Raw genomic sequence first — 14061 nt, 5'->3', positions numbered from 1 at the left:
TAGTTGCGCTCTACACCAAACCATTCTTTGATTACTGCATATTGTGTAATCATCCAATGAAATTACTTGGAGGGTTATTTAAATGTTGGAGGGGTGCTATGTAATGTATAAGTCTGAAGAAGCCTACGGGTGAAAGCGCTTACTTACATGTGATTAAACGGAACATTTTTATATCATTGAACAGTGTCTTTGACTATTTTCAAATGTAAATAAATAAAATAAATAAATAAAAAATAAAATTGAGAATATTGTTAGACCTTGGTACTCTCTCTAATTAGCACAGCTGACCACCAAGGGGATATTTTCTGGGTCCAAACAGCTAATTTTTCCATTATACACAGCACTGATGAGGCCAATTATTAACTATAATGCCCCTTTGGGTGTACCTCACTATCAAACTAGAAAGACCCCAAATTTTATTAATTAATAAGGTCACAGGCTTAAAAACCCTAAGCTACCAGAAAAGACTAGAATCACTACCCATTTCTTCTGTGTCATATAGACTTGTGTCACTGACCACTGAACACTGTACAATTAATGAGGGCTAAAAACATAAGAGCACATAACAAGTATATGATATGAGGAGAAAGTCTCAGATACAGAGCAGGTTGACCAGGCACATTTCAGCACAGCTAGCAAGTACCACTGCATGCACCAAGTATTATCATTGTAACTTTACACTGTCAAATAGAGAATGGCATGGTCTGCAGTTATATTCTAGCTGCCTCTGTTTCACCTGCAGAGTCATAGGTCCATAGGTTCATAGGTAGGTACTAGGCTATTGGCTCTAGGACCTATATAAGCCTAGCCAAACGGTACCCTGGCTTTTGCCACCCAAGAAATTATTTTCCTGTGTCCCTGTCAAGCAGAGCCATAGAAGTGATCCTGGGGTGAATTTCCTATCTCCCATCCAATCATCAAGATTTTTCTTGAAGAGTGTTAATGAGGAGCTTTGCTTGATATAGATAGGTAGTTTGTTCCAGAGTATGGGAAGTCTCTGAGACAGGAATCTATCCCTCCAGCATGTTCTATTTATTGTGGTGACAAGGTCTAGGTCCCTAGTGCGTGTAGCTCGGAGGGATTGGGATTTATTTACGTGGAGCATGTCCAACAGCTCTGGGTTTGACATAGCTTTGTATGTTAGGCAGAGATTGCCTCTGAGTAGGCGATATGCGACAGAGTAAAGCAGGAGTTTTTTTAGACGGTCTGCGTAGGGCATCTGTTTGAGGCCAGTAATCCTCTTTGTCAGGTATTTCTGTGGCTTTTCCAGTTGTTGTAGATGTCTTGTGAGGTACATACCAAAAGGGGCGTTGTACTCTATAATGGGTCTAATGAGTGATGAGTAGTGGGGAACAATGACCTCTTTTTTTCCTGGATGAGAAACCTTTTGTGATGCACAATGAACAAAGTTTTCAAACTGCTGCCATCAGCTGGCCACTACTGGTATAACTGCTGCTGGGACAAAGAATACTGGGAGCTTTACTGCTACTAGCTGCTATGGCAGCTGAGAATAAATAAAGGCAAAAAACAAAAAAAGCATTGTAAACTGAATAAAAAAAACAGCTCATGTTTGGAAATCCACAGTAAAAAGGTGGATATAAATTGTCCTGATACACAAATATAAATGTCAATCATCAGCTTTATGATCCTCTTCTATGATTTTGTAGAGGACCTTAAAGATGAACTGCTGGCAGCAATATACTGTTATGCATTGTAAGTCGGGAAATACAATGGAGACACAACTTTATAAATACTCACAGATTTATTAATTCACAGAAGTAAAGTGGAAAACAGCCCACTTGGTTTTGTATAGTATGTACCTTCCGAGTACAATACCTTTACACTGGACTTTGTAATAGTCAGTTTCAGCAGTACAAGCAACAGCCTCTCCACCCACAAACTATTCTTCTGGTTAACACTGCTCTAGTCTTTGACAGGCTTTCCTTTCAGCTTCAGCTATCAAAACAAGACTTCACCTGAGTTTTGACTTGGGCCATTTCCACACCTACCTCTGATTGGTCTTTTAAGCTCCCTGACTGTTGTGCGTGCACACGTGCACACACACACACACACACACACACACACACACACACACACACACACACACACACACACACACACACAAACACACACACACGCACTCACACACATTTGTGTGTCTCTGCTCCACCTCATGGTGTATCTCCAACTAAGGAGCTTACTTCCTGATTTTCTCTGAAAAGGCAACCTCTTTTATCCAATACAAAAATAGGCAATTGTTCTTTCATCTATAAAATACAACTGATGGACTATATTGTCATGAGTGCTCTTATAAGTACAAGTCTTTTTATCAATTTTAAAGGTATAGTTGACAGTTTTTCCATATACAATTTACTGTTAAAGGTAAAGTCCACCCTTTTCTCTACAAAGATGTTACAAAATGTGTATTACTCTTCGACTAAGCTAACTCTAAGCAACAAATATGAAGAGTCTATTGATTCTTGGAAAATGAAAGTGTAATAAAAAACTAAGTAAATGGAGTTCAGTAGCTAAAAGAATAGCAACTGTTCATTGTAGGATTGGGAGGACAGAGTTATCCATATAAGTAGCCATTATTCACTAAATGAATCTCATTATTATAATAGCTAATTAAAGAGATAGACCAGTTACCAGATAAGAAAGTGCATACTTTGGAAAGCTGAGATTCATAGACAGAAATATAGGTATCAGGAAATGGAAGTACATGTGCCAGAGATGAATGGCTTATTGGAAAAAAGCACAGATAACACAGCTGAATTACAATGATATGACTTGACATCTCCAAAGGATAATCTAATGCCAGAATTAATGGAGGAAAAAATATAGCATCAGAATGATATACATGGTATGACCTAAGAGTGCAGGCTTACAGATAATGGTATTTCAGTCTCTGTGTGCCTTATAATTTTAAAATATTCCCATTTTCTTTGTGTTGGAGTTTGGCATTTAATGTATTATTTAGCTTTTTTGTTGTTTGTATGGTTCTGCTTTTTAAATAGTGATCTAAACTTAGCACACCTGGGCTTATACATTGTCAAGCAGTTTGGTAGATTCTGTTGCTTAGTTAAAATTAGCCAAAAAGCAGCATGCTTGATTTTTTTGTATGCCTTTTTTATTCTATTTCGGGTTGTGAGAAAGCTGAAGCCTTTACTGGAACTTAGTTGTCGCAAGTTAAAGAAACTACAGTTGTGTAAGTCCTACTTGCCTATAACAGCAGATGTTCAAATTCCTTTACTGTCTCATTGGCATTTTGGGTTATCTGGTAAAGTAAAGTAGTACTGGACAGCTGCCAAAAGACTGGGCTCCTCTCCCTCTTTCTTCCTGTGTAAAATGATTGGCTTATCATATTCTGAGAGCGAAGCCTTCAGCTGCCTCAGGAAGTGACTGCTCAGGGTTTTTCACTTCCACAAAGAAGTAGAGGAAAGTACCTAAAGCCAGAATCATTTAGCAAGAGTACATTTTCCACACAATCCAGCAACAACTGTATCAAAGAGGTTGAAACCCATCTCAGCTATGCAGAATTTGAGGGCCGGTGAGTGGGCACTGCCACTGAGGCAGTGAGGAATTCAAACATCTACTCTGACAGGTAAGTAGGACTTAGTTCCATTAAGGCATGAATCACTCCTATCATTTCTTTTACATGTATGTCCCTTGGCATGTCCCAAGGACCCCACAAGCCTTGCACTTGAACTCCCATTGATACTACTCACCACACATATTCCGAAGAGCCCATCTGGACAGATTGGACTATGAATTGGAAAGAGAAAGGGAGTCCTGGATTCAGTAGTAGTTGCATTGCAGTTCCTGTTTTACAAATCCCAGTACTGTTACCTGGAACTCCAAGGGATGAAGGTGCTGGGTCCAACAATTCTTCAAGTACCATTGAATTTTTCTCATGTGTATTCTAGTTAATGGTATGACAAGGATAGCTGACATCATGACATCTAGAATTTTGAGGAACCGTCTTGCTGAGGCCATGTATAAAAGAGAAAAATACAAGAAAATGCACTGATAAGCCAGAACTCTGTCTACTGGAAGGAAGGCCATCCTTTTTACTGTGTCTATCCAAAACCCCAGGAAAACAATTCATTGAGAGCATGTGAGAAAGGACTTTCAAAGATTCAATTTGAAGCCCCGGTTGGAAAGTAGGGAAACAACTTTGTCTAAGGACTCCAAGTACCTTGAAGCAGAATCTGCATGAATCAGCAAGTTGTCTACATAAGAAAAATGTGGATGCCTAGGGTTTTGCAATATTCAACCACTGGAGCCAGAAACTTTGTAAACATTGAAGGTTCAGTAGTCAGCCCAAATGGTAGTACAGAAAACTGATAATATAAACTAGACACAGGAACTCTCCAAAAATTCCTGAAATTGGGAGCAAGAGGAATATGATGATAAGCATCCCTGAGATTCAGAGTCACTGTGAAACACTGGCCTGGAAACAATGCTAGGGCCAGCTGTAAGGTGAGCATTTTCAATTTCAGAACTTTTTTCAAAGGTGTTTAGTAAGGAAAATCTACAATAGGTCTCCAAGACTGCTCTTTTTTTGTTACCCAACAGATCCTGGAGTATAATCCTTTGTCTTTTAGTATCACAGAGACTGGTTCTATGACCCCTGCTTCCTTCATGTGATGGAACACTTTAGAGAATGGTTCTGTCTGGTGTGTGAGGAGAATTTTCCTGAAAGAGGAAGGATTTTCTATCCACCGCCAAGTGTATCTTCTCAAAATTATTCTCAGAACCCATTTTTCTGTGATTATTTGCATCCAGGCTGCAGGATTGAGAAAGAGCCTGAGGAAGGAGGAAGGGGGGGGGGGACAGGCACTCTGTCTCTTGGCATAGTCATTCCTTTGCAAAGGGTTAATCCTTTTTCAGAACTGAACCTCTCTTGTTTTGTTTCAAAGAATTACCCTCCTAACATTTTGTTTTGGATCTATTAATTTTGTTTGGCTGTGTTTTTTGTTTGTTCTGCCCTTCAAGGAAGATACCTTGTCTGGAGAGAACTTGGGTACACGAAACATCCTTGATATAGTATGCATTAATTTACCTCTGTCATTCCACTGTTTGATAATCTGTGTAACAGGAGGCCCAAACAACAATTGAGAAGTTAAAAGTGCATTCAAAATTTCAGCTTTTAAATCATTGAAGTTCTCATTACATAACCAACCATGACATTTTTCTCAAGACTGCATCTGCACATTAAAGCACACCTGTCAAAGAATGTTTTGAAATCAAAGTCAAATTAGAAATAATTTCATTCATAACAACTTTTTCTCTGTAGATAAGGTTGCAGCAAAATCATCCTTACACACAATGTAAAATAAATGTCCACATATAGCCTTGATAAGTTAACATTCTAAAAGCTAGATTACTAGAAAGAGACATCCTTTGGCCCTGAAGATCTATTTGTTTTCCTTCTTTATCAAGGGGAGTTGGATTAGATAATGACAAAGACTTTTTATTTGATGATCAGGCATTTGGGGAGACCGCAGCTGAGTCAGCAGTCAGATGAGGAAAACAATCTGCCATATCCAAGGTGGCCGTACATTTTTCTGAGCCTTTTTAGGGTCTGCTGAAATAGATACTGGTGTCTTACATGGCTGGTAATAGATAGAATTGGACATGTCATCTTGTATAAAATCATATACTCTGACTAGCTCTGATGTAGTTCCTGTCTGCTCCCAAAGCAAAATCTAGCAATCATCTGAGTAAAATTGACCACTTGTTTGGACTTAATCTCAGGTTCACCTTCCAAATAATCAGTGTGACTAGGCTCTGTGTCAACTAGGAAATCACCATTGTCCTCATCAGATTCCTCATCATTTTCAGAAACAACACAAAGGTCTCTATCCAGATTAGCACTAGAGCCATGTTTGGGGGTCACATATTAGTGTCTAAAATATGCATACACAACATGACAATTAGCTATCTGCAGAATACTCTTAGCCAATGAAAGCAAGTCAGCCTTATAAACAGCTATAACACAATTATCAGTGGTATGATAAAACTTATGTTTCTTTTTCTTGTGATCCTCACCATTAGATAAAATACCTGGGGATAGAGTAATATGTCTGGTAAGGGGTCTTTTATCCCAGACTGCTACTGCACCTCATCCATTTGGCTCTCCCATACCTGTGCCAGATACTGAAACATCCCCTGAGGATGTGTCTGAACCCCATTTCATATCAGACAGCAAAGCTACACTAAAGCGAGACGGGGCAAAAGGTAGGAGATCTGCGGGCTGAGCAGTAGCCTTGACAGACTCACCTAGCCTGGGCTAGAGCAAATTTTTAATTTGTTGTTTTCCTTTTTAGATGCTACTGGATTTGATGGACAGGTACCAGAATTAGGATCCATCAAGTCAGGAAAGAGAGCACTAGCCAGAATAATAAACTGGCAGTATTGGATAATGTATGACAATTAGCACTTAATGTTTCTAGTAATAAGTATGTCCCTGCACAAGTAAACTGCCAAACTATATGTTGCACAAAATTCTTTTAAAACTGACAGAAGTTAAAGAATTTCCAGTTCAGAAAGTCCAAATCCCAAAGCAACCAGAGTGCCAAACCAGTGTTAAAAATTAGCTCCCCGCTGTTTAACTATATTAAACTGCCATAACACAATGTTTAACAGCAATTTAAACTACATTTTTATTGTCAGAGAGAGTAAAATATTCACTGTATATTCAAAAAACGTAATTTGCAATAAAGTTGTGATCCAGTGGTCAAAACACACAGAACAATGTCATACATATAGTAAATAATGCATAAAGGATAAAAAAACACAAATTCTGCAATATTTTCCTGTCAAAAGATGAAAATAAAGCAGAGGAACAATGTTAAAGACAAGTGCAATTAATTTGTGGTTCTGACGTCATGAGACAGCCTCTAGTGTTTAACAGCACACATACATGCTTCACTTTTGAGAGAAATACTGAAATCCCACAGGAATTACTATGAACATCGACAGAATACAATATTAAAATAAATATTTTTAAATAAACATAAAACATAAAATAATAAATCTAGTTATAAAATAAGGTTAAGGGGTTCCTCAAATAGGGTGTATCTGATCAGTAAGCCTGAAAAATCAGCAGTGGCCCTGTGAAGAGTCTGGGACTTTATTCTTTGGATGGCAGAAATCGACTAACACACCCTTCCTGAGACAGCTGAAGGCTTCCCTCTCAGGATATGCTCAGCCAATTATCTGTCACAGGAAGAGAGAGGAATGGGAGTCTGACCTTTTGAAAGCTGGTCAATAATGGGTTACCTTGGCAGATAACCCAAAATGCCATTGAAACAGTTCATGGAAACCGTCATTCAACAGATTCTGAGTTCGACAAATAGTGGTAGATGAAGAGGTGTTCAACCTTTTCTGGTTTTGACAATTTGATATAGACCCGGGAGATGTTATGCTATTATGTATGCAAATTTTATTTTAACTCTCCAGATTTTTGGTCAAATGTATCTACTCTTTAGGAGCCTTTGTCCAGATTTTTAAGGTCTGCAGGTTGAAAGGTTGTTGTTGTTGTCTTTCGGCTTTTCCCGGTTAGGGGTCGCCACAGCGGAACTCCAGTCCGCTAATGATTGGCAGTATATTTTTACGTGCCGAGTTGCCAGCCCTGACGCACAACCTTTAACGAAGGTACGCCATTCACGCCTGTATATTCACAAAAATGTCAGTTTAGGCTCACAAGAAAGGATATGAATATAAACATTTAAAAGCTGAAAATACAGGTACAAAGATATAACAGCCATTACACTTTGTAAGTACATCATATGTTTATTCAGTAGGTGAACATTGTAGAATTAGAACAGATAAATAATTTTAATTGTTAAACAAAAACATAAGTCATGTGTACAGAACTGTACGGTAGATGTTCACAGCTAGTTTATTTACAAAGTATGCAGGCTGTGGATTAACAACAGACTATATCCAGCATGGTAAGAATGCCAGATGGGAGGACAATGGAAAATATGTGGGCAAGAAGAGGTGACCAGTGTGAAAAGGAGTAGCAGAAAACTGCAGTATTACATGTGTTAGAGTGCAGAGTAAATATGTGAGATTAATGTGGGGTTGAAGATGATTCATCAGTTTTATTCTGTGCTGATAATAATAATTTCCACTAAAAGGAATGCTAATGGTGTTGACTTGACTGGGTGAATAGGATGAAGAAAGGCTGTTTGAACAGACAATGGAAGAGTTACACAGATGTTGAAGTGTAAAGACAGAAGTGTGTACTTTGTATGGGAAATACTGCAGAAGGAAGGATATGAGATAATGTAGAATGATTAGAATCACTAACATACCCCTCGGCCTGTTAGACAAAAGCCAAAAAGAATTGAAAGACCACATCCCAAATCAGGGACATGTTTCAAATATTGTTCTTATATACTTGCAGGTTTTGCATTAACATGCATCTTCTGAAAATATATAAAACTCACACCTGTCATTATTTAATAACATCAGTCCTCAATGATTTTCCAGAAAACCACAGACATTATGAGAAGATCAACTTTATGACAAAAAAATCTGGACATTTGAGAGGTATGATCCCTATGCATAAGTCAGATGGCATAGTCCTGGTCACTAGCAGGTGATCGCTGATAAATGCTTAATGCATGAGAATAAATCATTCATTGCTGTGTAAACTGACAAAGTCACAGGGCAGATTATTACTTGAGGGAGAGTATGTGACTGAAAATGTAGTTATGAACCTATAAATGCATCTGTGTTTTTAATCTGCACAGGACTCCGCACCTTAAAATGACACATTTCTCATAACTCTCCTTTTACCTCAGCACTCCCTTTCCAAGTAACAGAGTACTTGCAGTGCACCTGCATGGACTATCTGTGTCTAACTCAAGATTCCAAGAACAGAACTGCCTCTAAATACAGTTTCTATAATGCAGTTTGAGATGCTTGTTATTTTATGAAGGTAGACATAAAGCAGTGAAGAGGATTTTGCCAGTTGCAGGTTCTGGATTTGACTGGATTTGACTGGAACAAAGTTCATTAGGGAAACATGCAGACTTAGTTCAACAGAGAATATGTACAGGTGAGGGTACATGGATGGCCTACTGGACCACTAAGAAACTCTTCAGCAAATTACTAAGCAGTTCACAAGAGAATGGGAATGCCATGGGATTACCAGGATATATACTATTATTATAATGGATATTTAGAAAGTTGAATATTTAAGTTATATTAGGTGACCAAGTACTTATTACAAGAATATATTAAACCAGGAAGAGAAGGAATATTCTCTGTAGTACAACAGGAAATTCTCAATAAAGTATTTTGGAGAACTCTGAGAATTTGGGAGTGGTGATAATAACAATGATCATTTAAGAAATTTGATCTTCCTTCTGGGGGAATCAATACATATTACATTGTAGGAAATGCAGCTGTTCTGACTGTGGATGTGTGTTGCTCCATGAAGCATATTCTCTGCAGCAGACCCTGAAAATTAATCAAAAATTAGAATGCATGTCAGGTGTTTAGCATTTAGATACTTAGTGCCTTCATTTACATGGTGTTCTACATATTTACATCTGAATATATCACCTAGTTCCTGTTTTGAGTAAATTACGTAGCATAAGCTAATAGGCCATGGTTTATTGAGAGACTTTCCTCCCAAATGAACTTTGTAGAATGTTCATCTGGCTAAGAAGGAACATGGACTGGGCTGGAACACTAAATGTAATTTTCCTTTTCTAAAGTCTTTCACAATGTGGCACATTCTGGGCATTTAAATAGCCAGTCACTTAAACAAGGGCTCAGAAACATGGATGAAACTGGCTAAATACTGGACACAAACAGACATTACACAGCTGGAAAGTGACTAGTTAGTGTCTCTAATAGGGAATAAGGTAATGACTTATAGGACGCATTTGGGCTTGATTCTGGTCGAGTTCTCCTTCAGCATTGCCACAAATGATACTTCAGAACATCAGAAAGAGAAATATTCCTCACTGAGTTATACAAAGACGTGCAAAGCTCATGACGTACCAGAAGAAGTAAAGAAGGGGAAAAAATGCAAGTATGTTAAAAGACTAATCAGACAGGAGAAAGATGTGAGTCAGTTCACAAAAAGTTCTAAATTAGTTGATACAACATAGCAGTTGATACGTGTGCAAAGCTTTATATGTGAAAATGATGGCTTCATAGTCATTGTAAACTGAAAAGTAGATAAAATATGTAATGTAATGTGGGTAACATATGCTACAGGCATCTTGGATGAGCACTGAAAATGCATGATGAGTAGAAGGACAGCAGTAGTGACACTATGGCTGTGAGATGGCTATGAAATCCATTTACAGCACTGTATCGATTTAAAAAGATCTCATTTCAGAAAACAGTACACTGACAAGGTATGAACACTGCAGGTAATCACTAACACCTGCAGCAGAAACTACAATTACATTTATTTATTTATTTATTTATTTATTTGCTTGTTGACTGGGAATGTCCACTGGGTCAGAAACCCATTTTCAGTGGAGGCCTGGGGAGAAAAGCTCCACAATTAACGCAGTCAAATAAAAACATAGACACTTGACCAAAAATGTTTTAAAAGTAGAAATATGCAAAAATAAAAAAATATATATTATAAAAGTGGAATACATAGGTTCATAGGTCCATAGATGTGTACTAGACTAATGGCCCTGGAGCCTTTACAAACCTAGCCTAAAAAAAATTGTACAGGCACCGTGCCACCTGATGTTAGTTCGCAGTGTCCATATCCAGAAATCCAACTGGAATGATCCCTGGAGTAAACTTTCTGTTTCCCATCCACTCGTCAAGATTTCTCTTGAAGAGGGTCAGTGAGGTGCTCTGCTTGACATGAATGGGAAGCTTATTCCAGTGTATGGGCAGTCTTTGGGAGATTAATCTGTCCCTCCAGCATGTTCTGTTAATTGAGAATTTGATGTGGGGTGATTGGGATTTATTTAGGTGCAGCATTTCAAGTAGAGCTGAGTTGGACATGGCTTTGTAAGTCAACAAGAGATCATCTCTAAGTAGACAATAAGAGACTGAAAACAGCTGAAGTTTCTTGAGTCTGTTCATGTAGGACATGTGTTTAAGACCTAGGATTCTTTTTGTGATGTACTTTTGTGGCCTCTCCAGCTCTTGTAGGTGTCTGGTCAGGTACATGCCAAACGGGGCATTATATTTGATGAGGGATGAGTAGAGAGGGATGATGACCTCTTTTTTCCTGGATGCAAAACCTTTGGTTATAAAATGTGCCATGTAGAAGGACTTTCTGACCGCGGTGGTAATGTGGTGGTCGAAGGTGAGATGGCTGCCGACCTAGGTCCCCAGATCTCTTATGGCCCCTTCAGTGTTTAGTGGGCTCCCATCAATGTGGTAATTCATGGGAACTGAGCTTTTTCCAAAGGGGGTGATAACTCATTTTTTGGTGTTAAACTTCAGGCCATGGTTCCGACACCAGTCATCGGTCTCAGAGAGGCCCTTTTGTAGGATGTCTGCATCACTTGGGGAGTTGATAATGACTCCTAGCTTGCAGTCATCAGCAAACTTGGTCAGCCAGAGTCCTTCTATGTTGGTCTGGACTTCTGAGAAGTAGATGCCAAACAGGAGATGGCCCAGTACCGAGCCCTGTGGGACTCCACTCATGACTGATCGACAGTCTGACTTGAAATCTGCAACTTTCACTCTGTGGGTCCTATCTGTCAGCCAATTTGCAATCCACCTAATGATGTAAGGATTGATGCCTAGTTTGGTAAGTTTATCAATGATACCTGAGTGGGGAATGGTATCAAAGGCCTTGGCCAGGTCAAGGTAGGCTGTATGGACTGCCTTACCCTCATCTACAGCCTTGGTGAGTGCCTCAAAGAAGTCAACTAGGTTCAGCAGGCAGGATCTCCCCTTGACAAAGCCAAACTGTATGGGATCAAGAGTTTGGAGATTGCCTATATCTTTGTTAAGCAGGTCCATGATGATGTGCTCCATAGCTTTGCATAACAGACTTGTCAGGCTAATGAGGCAATAGTTCCCAGGGTCTGTAGTTGCTTCCCCTTTATGGAGCAGAATCACTGTAGCAGTGCGCCATTCATTAGGGACATAGCCTGAGGTAAGGCTATGATTGAACAGGGCACACAGATGTGGTGCCAGCTCATTTTGTAGCTCATGTAGAGGATGCAGCCAGGGATATTATCAGGTCCCATGGATGCTGTACTCTTGGCTTTGTACAATGCAGCTTTTACCTGTGCTGCAGAAATGGGGGGTACCAGGCTTTCATCTGGTATTGTGATAGGACCCTCGGGGGGGGTAAAGTTGGCACTGAATCTGTCGGCCAGTATGTTGGCTATATCTTTTGTCTCAGTATAGGAGGTGCCATTGTGCAATAACTCAGAGCAAATCTGGGTATTGCCTTTGAGGTTTTTGCTATAGCTATAGAAGACTTTGTGGTTGTTTGTGGTGTCAGACGCAATTCTGCCTTCATAGCTGTCTTTAGAGGATTTGATAAGGGATCTCAGCTTTTTGTTGAGACTGATAAGGGAGGTTTTCCAGTCTTGTGACTTCATTTTTTTCTGCAACAGTTTCTTCCTTCTGTTGTAGAGCTTATTGATGGCTGGGGACCACCAGATTGGCTTCCTTTTTTGGAGGAGAGCGTCTTAGTTCTATTTGGTATGGCAGGGTCCGTGCATTTGTGTACATGCTTGTACAGTGCATTGGTGTATGATTCGGCAGTCATGCAGCTATTTTCCATTGGCATGGGTGCCTAGAAATTAGCCACCGCTACTTTTAGGAGCCCAAAGTTGGCCTTAGAGAAGTTTTTCAGGGTGGTCACCTTAGCAGGGGGTGTAGTCGAGATGGAGATTTCCATGGTGATCAGTTTGTGGTCAGATTTAACCAGGGAGGAACTGACTATGGGTGTAGAGCAATGGTCTCCCATGTTGGTGATAAACAGGTCAAGGATGTTGCTTCCTCTAGTGAATAAGCTAATCCAGGGCATTGGAACTGATAAATTCCAGAAAGCATTGGGCCTGTACATTGGTACTTGAATAGTTTTCCCAGTTGATGGAAGAGTAGCTGAAGTCACCCCATATGAGAGTATTGGGTTGGACCATGATAGATTCCAGGGTGCTTAGGAAGTTGCTGTGTGAGTCTAGGGACATGTTTGGGGGTTCTGTAGCAGGCTATGACTTGTATTGCCATCTTACCCAGTGTTAGTTGTACCTGAAGTATTTCAGACGCATTATGCTGGGCTACCAATCTAGAGATATGTGTATCCTTTAAGAATCTGGAGATACCACCACCTTTGGAGCTTCCAGCCACATTCTGGGGCTGAAAGCTATGGAATGAGCTGTAGCCTGGGAGTGCAGGGTGCTTTCTGCCTCTTTAAACCAGGTCTCTATTACAGCACAGATGTCGACATTCTCCATTTTGAGGAGCGCTTCGAGCGAGTGCATCTTAAGATTTAGACTTCTAGCATTGAACAGCATGACCTTCAGACTGCATTTGTTTGTAGCTGTTACGGTGGAATTTTGGTCTTTGGAACACTGCCTAAAAAAAGGCACTATAGGGGTGGCAAGAGCCTTAGCCTGTACCCGGAATCCCAGTGGTGAAAGATTCAGGTAATCTCTGGCAAAGCATTGAGGTCTGTCGATCATGTCATCCCAGGCAGACAGTTACTGGATCATAACAATATAAAACTTATCAGTATGTATCAAAACTTATATAAACTTAGATAACAGTTGGTAGTATAGTACAAAGCTTGACTTGTTTCTTTTTGGCATTGCATGAAAAAAACATGGCAGTTCTTGCCGAACAGTTATAGCAGAACAGTCATAGTGATAATACAGCTGTGTTGCTGTCAGGGTAAAAGTTATTTTGAACTATGGAACTGGGTTAGAAATAGGTAGTGAAGGTTTTATGGTGATTTGTTTGATTTGCATTGGTATTTGTGGTTATGTAGGAAGTAAGTTTTTAATGCTACTTTATATATCTTTATACACTCTATTTAGGCAATATGGGAGGGTAAGGAGTTCCATTTTTTAATAATGCTATGGGAGAACA

This window comes from Protopterus annectens, chromosome 10.part0, assembly GCF_019279795.1.
Source record: "Protopterus annectens isolate FY-2018-M chromosome 10.part0, PAN1.0, whole genome shotgun sequence".
Taxonomy (NCBI): domain Eukaryota; kingdom Metazoa; phylum Chordata; order Ceratodontiformes; family Protopteridae; genus Protopterus; species Protopterus annectens.
The sequence above is the reverse complement of the archived record's forward strand: the minus strand, read 5'-3'. Positions refer to the sequence as shown.